This window comes from Staurois parvus, unplaced genomic scaffold, assembly GCF_062004578.1.
Source record: "Staurois parvus isolate SC_StPar_1 unplaced genomic scaffold, SC_StPar_1.0 ptg003102l, whole genome shotgun sequence".
Lineage (NCBI taxonomy): Eukaryota > Metazoa > Chordata > Amphibia > Anura > Ranidae > Staurois > Staurois parvus.
In genome coordinates, this window is record NW_028320898.1 from 1,188 (window position 1) to 16,500 (window position 15,313).

The 15,313-nt window shown below is 47.7% G+C and overlaps 1 protein-coding gene across 1 annotated transcript in view; it reads left to right on the plus strand.

The window, feature by feature from the left end:
• Positions 1 to 2,334: 2,334 nt before the first annotated feature.
• The window catches only part of SLC16A13 (solute carrier family 16 member 13), a 34,981-nt gene continuing 22,002 nt past the window's right edge, over positions 2,335 to 15,313 (plus strand). The window contains exon 1 of the mRNA XM_089667215.1: positions 2,335 to 2,425. The gene's annotated coding sequence lies outside the window, so the exon portion shown is untranslated. The remainder of the gene's footprint in view (positions 2,426 to 15,313) is intronic.

Genomic DNA, 15,313 nt, shown 5'->3' on the forward strand with positions numbered 1-15,313 from the left:
CGGGGGAGGGGGGAAAGAGATGACAAGGGAGACCGGGGGAGGGGGGAAAGAGATGACAAGGGAGACCGGGGGAGGGGGGAAAGAGATGACAAGGGAGACCGGGGGAGGGGGGAAAGAGATGACAAGGGAGACCGGGGGAGGGGGGAAAGAGATGACAAGGGAGACCGGGGGAGGGGGGGAAAGAGATGACAAGGGAGACCGGGGGAGGGGGGAAAGAGATGACAAGGGAGACCGGGGGAAAGAGATGACAAGGGAGACCGGGGGAAAGAGATGACAAGGGAGACCGGGGGAAAGAGATGACAAGGGAGACCGGGGGAAAGAGATGACAAGGGAGACCGGGGGAAAGAGATGACAAGGGAGACCGGGGGAAAGAGATGACAAGGGAGACCGGGGGAAAGAGATGACAAGGGAGACCGGGGGAAAGAGATGACAAGGGAGACCGGGGGAAAGAGATGACAAGGGAGACCGGGGGAAAGAGATGACAAGGGAGACCGGGGGAAAGAGATGACAAGGGAGACCGGGGGAAAGAGATGACAAGGGAGACCGGGGGGAAAGAGATGACAAGGGAGACCGGGGGAAAGAGATGACAAGGGAGACCGGGGGGGGGGGGGAAAGAGATGACAAGGGAGACCGGGGGGGGGGGGGGAAAGAGATGACAAGGGAGACCGGGGGGGGGGGGGGGAAGAGATGACAAGGGAGACCGGGGGAGGGGGGAAAGAGATGACAAGGGAGACCGGGGGAGGGGGGAAAGAGATGACAAGGGAGACCGGGGGGGGGGGGGAGATGACAAGGGAGACCGGGGGGGGGGGGGGAGATGACAAGGGAGACCGGGGGGGGGGGGAGATGACATGACAAGGGAGACCGGGGGGGGGGGGAGATGACATGACAAGGGAGACCGGGGGGGGGGGGAGATGACATGACAAGGGAGACCGGGGGGGGGGGGAGATGACAAGGGAGACCGGGGTGGGGGGGGGGAGATGACAAGGGAGACCGGGTGGGGGGGGGGGAGATGACAAGGGAGACCGGGTGGGGGGGGGGAGATGACAAGGGAGACCGGGTGGGGGGGGGGGAGATGACAAGGGAGACCGGGTGGGGGGGGGGGGAGATGACAAGGGAGACCGGGTGGGGGGGGGGGAGATGACAAGGGAGACCGGGTGGGGGGGGGGGGAGATGACAAGGGAGACCGGGGGGGGGGGGGAGATGACAAGGGAGACCGGGGGGGGGGGGGAGATGACAAGGGAGACCGGGGGGGGGGGGGGAGATGACAAGGGAGACCGGGGGGGGGGGGGGAGATGACAAGGGAGACCGGGGGGGGGGGGGGGAGATGACAAGGGAGACCGGGGGGGGGGGGGGGAGATGACAAGGGAGACCGGGGGGGGGGGGGGGAGATGACAAGGGAGACCGGGGGGGGGGGGGGAGATGACAAGGGAGACCGGGGGGGGGGGGGGGAGATGACAAGGGAGACCGGGGGGGGGGGGGGAGATGACAAGGGAGACCGGGGGGGGGGGGGGAGATGACAAGGGAGGGGGGGGAGATGACAAGGGAGGGGGGGGAGATGACAAGGGAGGGGGGGGGAGGGAGATGACAAGGGAGGGGGGGGAGGGAGACGACAAGGGAGGGGGGGGAGGGAGACGACAAGGGAGGGGGGGGAGGGAGACGACAAGGGAGGGGGGGGAGGGAGACGACAAGGGAGGGGGGGGAGGGAGACGACAAGGGAGGGGGGGGAGGGAGACGACAAGGGAGGGGGGGGAGGGAGACAAGGGGCAGGGAGGGAAGGGCTGGATGATGCCAGACGTCCTCCAATCATTGTACACAGCCTCCAGCAGAGAAGACCCCGCAAATCAGGGTGGAGCTCCTTCATCATCCATCCAATGAGGAAGGGGGTAGTGACCCCAGACTCCTCCCACACGCATCCAGTGACAGGCCCCGCCCCCTCGGTTTTGGGCTGTGGAGGGATTATTGGGGGACCCCGATTTGTAGGGATATCGGAGGGGATGAGTCACCGGACAGTACTGAGCTCCGCCCCTCTCCCCAGCTGTGTTGTTATGGTTCCGCCCATCTCCGGGCACCATCAGCTCCCTCCCCGGTCCCGCCCATCTCCGGGCACCCTCAGCCCACTCGGTACACTCACCCCTCTGTCCCGGTGTCTCTGTCAGTAGCTCGGTGTCGGTCTTTCCTCCTCTCTCCAGCCTCTCACAGCCGCCTCGTGTCGGGAATTCCCCTCTCCCACAATCCTCCGCTCCTCATACACGTCGGGATACGCCCACTTCCGCCCCGTGGACCGCACACCGCTTCTGGGTCAGGTGACACCCCCTCCCATCCAATCACCGCCAGTCCCCCCCTACAACCTGCTGACCCCGCCCCCTCCATTCAAAGCAATGCCCCGATCCCGCCCACCGCACTGACACCTGAGAGCCGGCATGAGGTGAGCTCCGCGGTCACCGACATCTGCTGAGCGACACCGACACCTGATGACCGACACCGCGCTGCTATACACTGACACCGCACTGATATACACACTGACACCGCACTGATATACACACTGACACCATACTGACACCGCACTGATATATACACACTGACACCGCACTGATACATACACTGACACCGCACTGATATATACACTGACACCGCACTGATATATACACTGACACCGCACTGATATACACCGACACCACACTGACACCGCACTGATATATACACTGACACCATACTGATATATACACTGACACCACACTGATATATACACTGACACCGCACTGATATATACACTGACACCGCACTGATATATACACTGACACCGCACTGATATACACCGACACCACACTGACACCGCACTGATATATACACTGACACCGCACTGATATATACACTGACACCGCACTGATATATACACGGACACCATACTGATATACACTGATATATACACTGACACCGCACTGATATACACACTGACACCGCACTGATATATACACTGACACCGCACTGATATACACCGACACCACACTGACACCGCACTGATATATACACTGACACCATACTGATATATACACTGACACCGCACTGCTATACACTGACACCGCACTGATATATACACTGACACCGCACTGATATATACACTGACACCACACTGATATATACACTGACACCGCACTGATATATACACTGACACCGCACTGATATATACACTGACACCGCACTGATATATACACTGACACCGCACTGATATACACTGACACCGCACTGATATATACACTGACACCGCACTGATATATACTGATATACACTGACACCACACTGATATACACTGATATATACACTGACACCGCACTGATATATACACTGACACCGCACTGCTATACACTGACACCGCACTGATATATACACTGACACCGCACTGCTATACACTGACACCGCACTGATATATACACTGACACCGCACTGATATACACTGATATATAAACTGACACCGCACTGATATACACTGATATATACACTGACACCGCACTGCTATACACTGACACCGCACTGATATATACACTGATATATACACTGACACCATACTGACACCGCACTGATATACACTGATATATACACTGACACCGCACTGATATACACTGATATATACACTGACACCGCACTGATATACACTGCTATATACACTGACACCGCACTGCTATACACTGACACCGCACTGATATATACACTGATATATACACTGACACCGCACTGATATACACTGATATATACACTGACACCGCACTGCTATACACTGACACCGCACTGATATATACACTGACACCGCACTGATATACACTGATATATACACTGACACCGCACTGATATACACTGATATATACACTGACACCGCACTGATATATACACTGACACCGCACTGCTATACACTGACACCGCACTGATATATACACTGACACCGCACTGATATATACACTGATATATACACTGACACCATACTGACACCGCACTGATATACACTGATATATACACTGACACCATACTGACACCGCACTGATATACACTGATATATACACTGACACCGCACTGCTATACACTGATATATACACTGACACCGTACTGCTATACACTGACACCACACTGATATATACACTGATATATACACTGACACCATACTGACACCGCACTGATATACACTGATATATACACTGACACCATACTGACACCGCACTGATATACACTGATATATACACTGACACCGCACTGCTATACACTGATACCGCACTGATATATACACTGACACCGTACTGCTATACACTGACACCGCACTGATATATACACTGATATATACACTGACACCATACTGACACCGCACTGATATACACTGATATATACACTGACACCATACTGACACCGCACTGATATACACTGATATATACACTGACACCGCACTGCTATACACTGATACCGCACTGATATATACACTGACACCGCACTGATATATACACTGACACCGCACTGATATATACACTGACACCGCACTGATATATACACTGATATATACACTGACACCGCACTGATATATACACTGATATATACACTGACACCGCACTGCTATACACTGACACCGCACTGCTATACACTGATATATACACTGACACCGCACTGCTATACACTGACACCGCACTGCTATACACTGACACCGCACTGCTATACACTGATATATAGACTGACACCGCACTGATATATAGACTGACACCGCACTGATATACACTGACACCGCACTGATATATACACTGACACCGCACTGATATACACTGACACCGCACTGATATATACACTGACACCACACTGACACCGCACTGATATACACTGACACCGCACTGATATACACTGACACCGCACTGATATACACTGACACCGCACTGATATATACACTGACACCACACTGACACCGCACTGATATACACTGACACCGCACTGATATACACTGACACCGCACTGATATATACACTGACACCACACTGACACCGCACTGATATACACTGACACCGCACTGATATACACTGACACCGCACTGATATACACACTGACACCACACTGACACCGCACTGATATATACACTGACACCGCACTGCTATATACACTGACACCGCACTGCTATATACACTGATATATACACTGACACCGCACTGATATATACACTGACACCGCACTGATATATACACTGACACCGCACTGATATATACACTGACACCATACTGATATATACACTGACACCGCACTGATATATACACTGATATATACACTGACACCGCACTGATATATACACTGATATATACACTGACACCGCACTGATATATACACTGACACCGCACTGATATATACACTGATATATACACTGACACCGCACTGATATATACACTGACACCGCACTGATATATACACTGACACCATACTGATATATACACTGACACCGCACTGATATATACACTGACACCATACTGATATATACACTGACACCATACTGACACCGCACTGATATATACACTGACACCATACTGATATATACACTGACACCATACTGACACCGCACTGATATACACTGACACCGCACTGATATATACACTGACACCGCACTGATATATACACTGATATATACACTGACACCGCACTGATATATACACTGACACCGCACTGATATATACACTGACACCGCACTGATATATACACTGACACCGCACTGATATACACTGACACCGCACTGATATACACTGACACCATACTGATATATACACTGACACCGCACTGATATATACACTGACACCGCACTGATATATACTGATATACACTGACACCGCACTGATATTCACCGACACCGCACTGATATACACTGACACCGCACTGATATACACTGACACCGCACTGATATACACACTGACACCGCACTGATATACACTGACACCATACTGATATACACACTGACACCGCACTGATATATACACTGACACCGCACTGATATATACACTGACACCGCACTGATATATACACTGACACCGCACTGATATATACACTGACACCGCACTGATATATACACTGACACCGCACTGATATATACACTGACACCACACTGATATACACTGATATATACACTGACACCGCACTGATATACACTGACACCACACTGACACCGCACTGATATATACACTGATATACACTGACACCGCACTGATATACACTGACACCACACTGACACCGCACTGATATACACTGATATACACTGACACCGCACTGATATACACTGATATACACTGACACCGCACTGATATACACTGACACCGCACTGCTATACACTGACACCGCACTGATATATACACTGATATATACACTGACACCATACTGACACCGCACTGATATACACTGATATATACACTGACACCGCACTGATATACACTGATATATACACTGACACCGCACTGATATACACTGCTATATACACTGACACCGCACTGCTATACACTGACACCGCACTGCTATACACTGACACCGCACTGATATATACACTGACACCGCACTGATATATACACTGATATATACACTGACACCGCACTGCTATACACTGACACCGCACTGCTATACACTGACACCGCACTGCTATATACACTGACACCGCACTGCTATATACACTGACACCGCACTGATATACACTGACACCGCACTGATATATACACTGACACCGCACTGATATATACTGATATACACTGACACCGCACTGATATTCACCGACACCACACTGACACCGCACTGATATACACTGACACCGCACTGATATACACTGACACCGCACTGATATACACACTGACACCGCACTGATATACACTGACACCATACTGATATACACACTGACACCACACTGATATATACACTGACACCGCACTGATATACACTGACACCGCACTGATATACACTGACACCATACTGATATATACACTGACACCGCACTGATATATACACTGACACCGCACTGATATATACTGATATACACTGACACCGCACTGATATTCACCGACACCACACTGACACCGCACTGATATACACTGACACCGCACTGATATACACTGACACCGCACTGATATACACACTGACACCGCACTGATATACACTGACACCATACTGATATACACACTGACACCGCACTGATATATACACTGACACCGCACTGATATATACACTGACACCGCACTGATATATACACTGACACCGCACTGATATATACACTGACACCACACTGATATACACTGATATATACACTGACACCGCACTGATATACACTGACACCACACTGACACCGCACTGATATATACACTGATATACACTGACACCGCACTGATATACACTGACACCGCACTGATATACACTGACACCGCACTGATATACACTGATATACACTGACACCGCACTGATATATACACTGATATATACACTGACACCATACTGACACCGCACTGATATACACTGACACCGCACTGCTATACACTGACACCGCACTGATATATACACTGACACCGCACTGATATATACACTGATATATACACTGACACCGCACTGCTATACACTGACACCGCACTGCTATACACTGACACCGCACTGCTATACACTGACACCGCACTGCTATATACACTGACACCGCACTGCTATACACTGATATATAGACTGACACCGCACTGATATATAGACTGACACCGCACTGATATACACTGACACCGCACTGATATATACACTGACACCGCACTGATATACACTGACACCGCACTGATATATACACTGACACCACACTGACACCGCACTGATATACACTGACACCGTACTGCTATACACTGACACCGCACTGATATATACACTGATATATACACTGACACCATACTGACACCGCACTGATATACACTGATATATACACTGACACCATACTGACACCGCACTGATATACACTGATATATACACTGACACCGCACTGCTATACACTGATACCGCACTGATATATACACTGACACCGCACTGATATATACACTGACACCGCACTGATATATACACTGACACCGCACTGATATATACACTGATATATACACTGACACCGCACTGATATATACACTGATATATACACTGACACCGCACTGCTATACACTGACACCGCACTGCTATACACTGATATATACACTGACACCGCACTGCTATACACTGACACCGCACTGCTATACACTGACACCGCACTGCTATACACTGATATATAGACTGACACCGCACTGATATATAGACTGACACCGCACTGATATATACACTGACACCGCACTGATATATACACTGATATATACACTGACACCGCACTGCTATACACTGACACCGCACTGCTATACACTGACACCGCACTGCTATACACTGACACCGCACTGCTATATACACTGACACCGCACTGCTATACACTGATATATAGACTGACACCGCACTGATATATAGACTGACACCGCACTGATATACACTGACACCGCACTGATATATACACTGACACCGCACTGATATACACTGACACCGCACTGATATATACACTGACACCACACTGACACCGCACTGATATACACTGACACCGTACTGCTATACACTGACACCGCACTGATATATACACTGATATATACACTGACACCATACTGACACCGCACTGATATACACTGATATATACACTGACACCATACTGACACCGCACTGATATACACTGATATATACACTGACACCGCACTGCTATACACTGATACCGCACTGATATATACACTGACACCGCACTGATATATACACTGACACCGCACTGATATATACACTGACACCGCACTGATATATACACTGATATATACACTGACACCGCACTGATATATACACTGATATATACACTGACACCGCACTGCTATACACTGACACCGCACTGCTATACACTGATATATACACTGACACCGCACTGCTATACACTGACACCGCACTGCTATACACTGACACCGCACTGCTATACACTGATATATAGACTGACACCGCACTGATATATAGACTGACACCGCACTGATATACACTGACACCGCACTGATATATACACTGACACCGCACTGATATACACTGACACCGCACTGATATATACACTGACACCACACTGACACCGCACTGATATACACTGACACCGCACTGATATACACTGACACCGCACTGATATACACTGACACCGCACTGATATATACACTGACACCACACTGACACCGCACTGATATACACTGACACCGCACTGATATACACTGACACCGCACTGATATATACACTGACACCACACTGACACCGCACTGATATACACTGACACCGCACTGATATACACTGACACCGCACTGATATACACACTGACACCACACTGACACCGCACTGATATATACACTGACACCGCACTGCTATATACACTGACACCGCACTGCTATATACACTGATATATACACTGACACCGCACTGATATATACACTGACACCGCACTGATATATACACTGACACCGCACTGATATATACACTGACACCATACTGATATATACACTGACACCGCACTGATATATACACTGATATATACACTGACACCGCACTGATATATACACTGATATATACACTGACACCGCACTGATATATACACTGACACCGCACTGATATATACACTGATATATACACTGACACCGCACTGATATATACACTGACACCGCACTGATATATACACTGACACCATACTGATATATACACTGACACCGCACTGATATATACACTGACACCATACTGATATATACACTGACACCATACTGACACCGCACTGATATATACACTGACACCACACTGATATACACTGACACCGCACTGATATACACTGACACCGCACTGATATATACACTGACACCGCACTGATATATACACTGATATATACACTGACACCGCACTGATATATACACTGACACCGCACTGATATATACACTGACACCGCACTGATATATACACTGACACCGCACTGATATACACTGACACCGCACTGATATACACTGACACCATACTGATATATACACTGACACCGCACTGATATATACACTGACACCGCACTGATATATACTGATATACACTGACACCGCACTGATATTCACCGACACCGCACTGATATACACTGACACCGCACTGATATACACTGACACCGCACTGATATACACTGACACCATACTGATATACACACTGACACCGCACTGATATACACACTGACACCGCACTGATATACACTGACACCATACTGATATACACACTGACACCGCACTGATATATACACTGACACCGCACTGATATATACACTGACACCGCACTGATATATACACTGACACCGCACTGATATATACACTGACACCGCACTGATATATACACTGACACCGCACTGATATATACACTGACACCACACTGATATACACTGATATATACACTGACACCGCACTGATATACACTGACACCACACTGACACCGCACTGATATATACACTGATATACACTGACACCGCACTGATATACACTGACACCACACTGACACCGCACTGATATACACTGATATACACTGACACCGCACTGATATACACTGATATACACTGACACCGCACTGATATACACTGACACCGCACTGCTATACACTGACACCGCACTGATATATACACTGATATATACACTGACACCATACTGACACCGCACTGATATACACTGATATATACACTGACACCGCACTGATATACACTGATATATACACTGACACCGCACTGATATACACTGCTATATACACTGACACCGCACTGCTATACACTGACACCGCACTGCTATACACTGACACCGCACTGATATATACACTGACACCGCACTGATATATACACTGATATATACACTGACACCGCACTGCTATACACTGACACCGCACTGCTATACACTGACACCGCACTGCTATATACACTGACACCGCACTGCTATATACACTGACACCGCACTGATATACACTGACACCGCACTGATATATACACTGACACCGCACTGATATATACTGATATACACTGACACCGCACTGATATTCACCGACACCACACTGACACCGCACTGATATACACTGACACCGCACTGATATACACTGACACCGCACTGATATACACACTGACACCGCACTGATATACACTGACACCATACTGATATACACACTGACACCACACTGATATATACACTGACACCGCACTGATATACACTGACACCGCACTGATATACACTGACACCATACTGATATATACACTGACACCGCACTGATATATACACTGACACCGCACTGATATATACTGATATACACTGACACCGCACTGATATTCACCGACACCACACTGACACCGCACTGATATACACTGACACCGCACTGATATACACTGACACCGCACTGATATACACACTGACACCGCACTGATATACACTGACACCATACTGATATACACACTGACACCGCACTGATATATACACTGACACCGCACTGATATATACACTGACACCGCACTGATATATACACTGACACCGCACTGATATATACACTGACACCACACTGATATACACTGATATATACACTGACACCGCACTGATATACACTGACACCACACTGACACCGCACTGATATATACACTGATATACACTGACACCGCACTGATATACACTGACACCGCACTGATATACACTGACACCGCACTGATATACACTGATATACACTGACACCGCACTGATATATACACTGATATATACACTGACACCATACTGACACCGCACTGATATACACTGACACCGCACTGCTATACACTGACACCGCACTGATATATACACTGACACCGCACTGATATATACACTGATATATACACTGACACCGCACTGCTATACACTGACACCGCACTGCTATACACTGACACCGCACTGCTATACACTGACACCGCACTGCTATATACACTGACACCGCACTGCTATACACTGATATATAGACTGACACCGCACTGATATATAGACTGACACCGCACTGATATACACTGACACCGCACTGATATATACACTGACACCGCACTGATATACACTGACACCGCACTGATATATACACTGACACCACACTGACACCGCACTGATATACACTGACACCGCACTGATATACACTGACACCGCACTGATATATACACTGACACCGCACTGATATACACTGACACCGCACTGATATACACTGACACCGCACTGATATATACACTGACACCACACTGACACCGCACTGATATACACTGACACCGCACTGATATACACTGACACCGCACTGATATACACACTGACACCACACTGACACCGCACTGATATATACACTGACACCGCACTGCTATATACACTGACACCGCACTGATATATACACTGACACCGCACTGATATATACACTGACACCGCACTGATATATACACTGACACCGCACTGATATATACACTGATATATACACTGACACCGCACTGATATATACACTGACACCGCACTGATATATACACTGACACCGCACTGATATATACACTGACACCGCACTGATATATACACTGACACCATACTGACACCGCACTGATATATACACTGACACCACACTGATATACACTGACACCGCACTGATATACACTGACACCGCACTGATATATACACTGACACCGCACTGATATATACACTGATATATACACTGACACCGCACTGATATATACACTGACACCGCACTGATATATACACTGACACCGCACTGATATATACACTGACACCGCACTGATATATACACTGACACCGCACTGATATACACTGACACCGCACTGATATACACCGACACCACACTGACACCGCACTGATATACACTGACACCATACTGATATATACACTGACACCGCACTGATATATACACTGACACCGCACTGATATACACTGACACCGCACTGATATTCACCGACACCACACTGACACCGCACTGATATACACTGACACCGCACTGATATATACACTGACACCGCACTGATATATACACTGACACCGCACTGATATATACACTGACACCGCACTGATATATACACTGACACCGCACTGATATATACACCGACACCGCACTGATATACACACTGACACCGCACTGATATACACTGACACCATACTGATATATACACTGACACCGCACTGATATATACACTGACACCGCACTGATATATACACTGACACCGCACTGATATATACACTGACACCACACTGATATACACTGATATATACACTGACACCGCACTGATATACACTGACACCACACTGACACCGCACTGATATATACACTGATATACACTGACACCGCACTGATATACACTGACACCACACTGACACCGCACTGATATACACTGATATACACTGACACCGCACTGATATACACTGATATACACTGACACCGCACTGATATACACTGACACCGCACTGCTATACACTGACACCGCACTGATATATACACTGATATATACACTGACACCGCACTGATATACACTGACACCGCACTGCTATACACTGACACCGCACTGATATATACACTGATATATACACTGACACCATACTGACACCGCACTGATATACACTGATATATACACTGACACCGCACTGATATACACTGATATATACACTGACACCGCACTGATATACACTGCTATATACACTGACACCGCACTGCTATACACTGACACCGCACTGCTATACACTGACACCGCACTGATATATACACTGACACCGCACTGATATATACACTGATATATACACTGACACCGCACTGCTATACACTGACACCGCACTGCTATACACTGACACCGCCACTGCTATACACTGACACCGCACTGCTATATACACTGACACCGCACTGATATATACACTGACACCGCACTGATATACACTGACACCGCACTGATATATAGACTGACACCGCACTGATATATAGACTGACACCGCACTGATATACACTGACACCGCACTGATATATACACTGACACCGCACTGATATACACTGACACCGCACTGATATATACACTGACACCGCACTGATATACACTGACACCGCACTGATATATACACTGACACCACACTGACACCGCACTGATATACACTGACACCGCACTGATATACACTGACACCGCACTGATATACACTGACACCGCACTGATATATACACTGACACCACACTGACACCGCACTGATATATACACTGACACCGCACTGCTATATACACTGACACCGCACTGATATATACACTGACACCGCACTGATATATACACTGACACCGCACTGATATATACACTGACACCATACTGATATATACACTGACACCATACTGACACCGCACTGATATATACACTGACACCACACTGATATACACTGACACCGCACTGATATACACTGACACCGCACTGATATACACTGACACCGCACTGATATATACACTGACACCGCACTGATATATACACTGATATATACACTGACACCGCACTGATATATACACTGACACCGCACTGATATATACACTGACACCGCACTGATATATACACTGACACCGCACTGATATATACACTGACACCGCACTGATATATACACTGACACCGCACTGATATATACACTGACACCGCACTGATATACACCGACACCACACTGACACCGCACTGATATACACTGACACCGCACTGATATATACACTGATACCATACTGATATATACACTGACACCGCACTGATATACACTGACACCGCACTGATATATACACTGACACCGCACTGATATATACACTGACACCGCACTGATATACACTGACACCGCACTGATATACACACTGACACCGCACTGATATACACTGACACCGCACTGATATATACACTGACACCGCACTGATATATACACTGACACCGCACTGATATATACTGATATACACTGACACCACACTGATATACACTGACACCGCACTGATATACACCGACACCACACTGACACCGCACTGATATATACACTGATACCATACTGATATATACACTGACACCGCACTGATATACACTGACACCGCACTGATATATACACTGACACCGCACTGATATATACACTGACACCGCACTGATATACACACTGACACCGCACTGATATACACTGACACCGCACTGATATATACACTGACACCGCACTGATATATACACTGACACCGCACTGATATATACACTGACACCGCACTG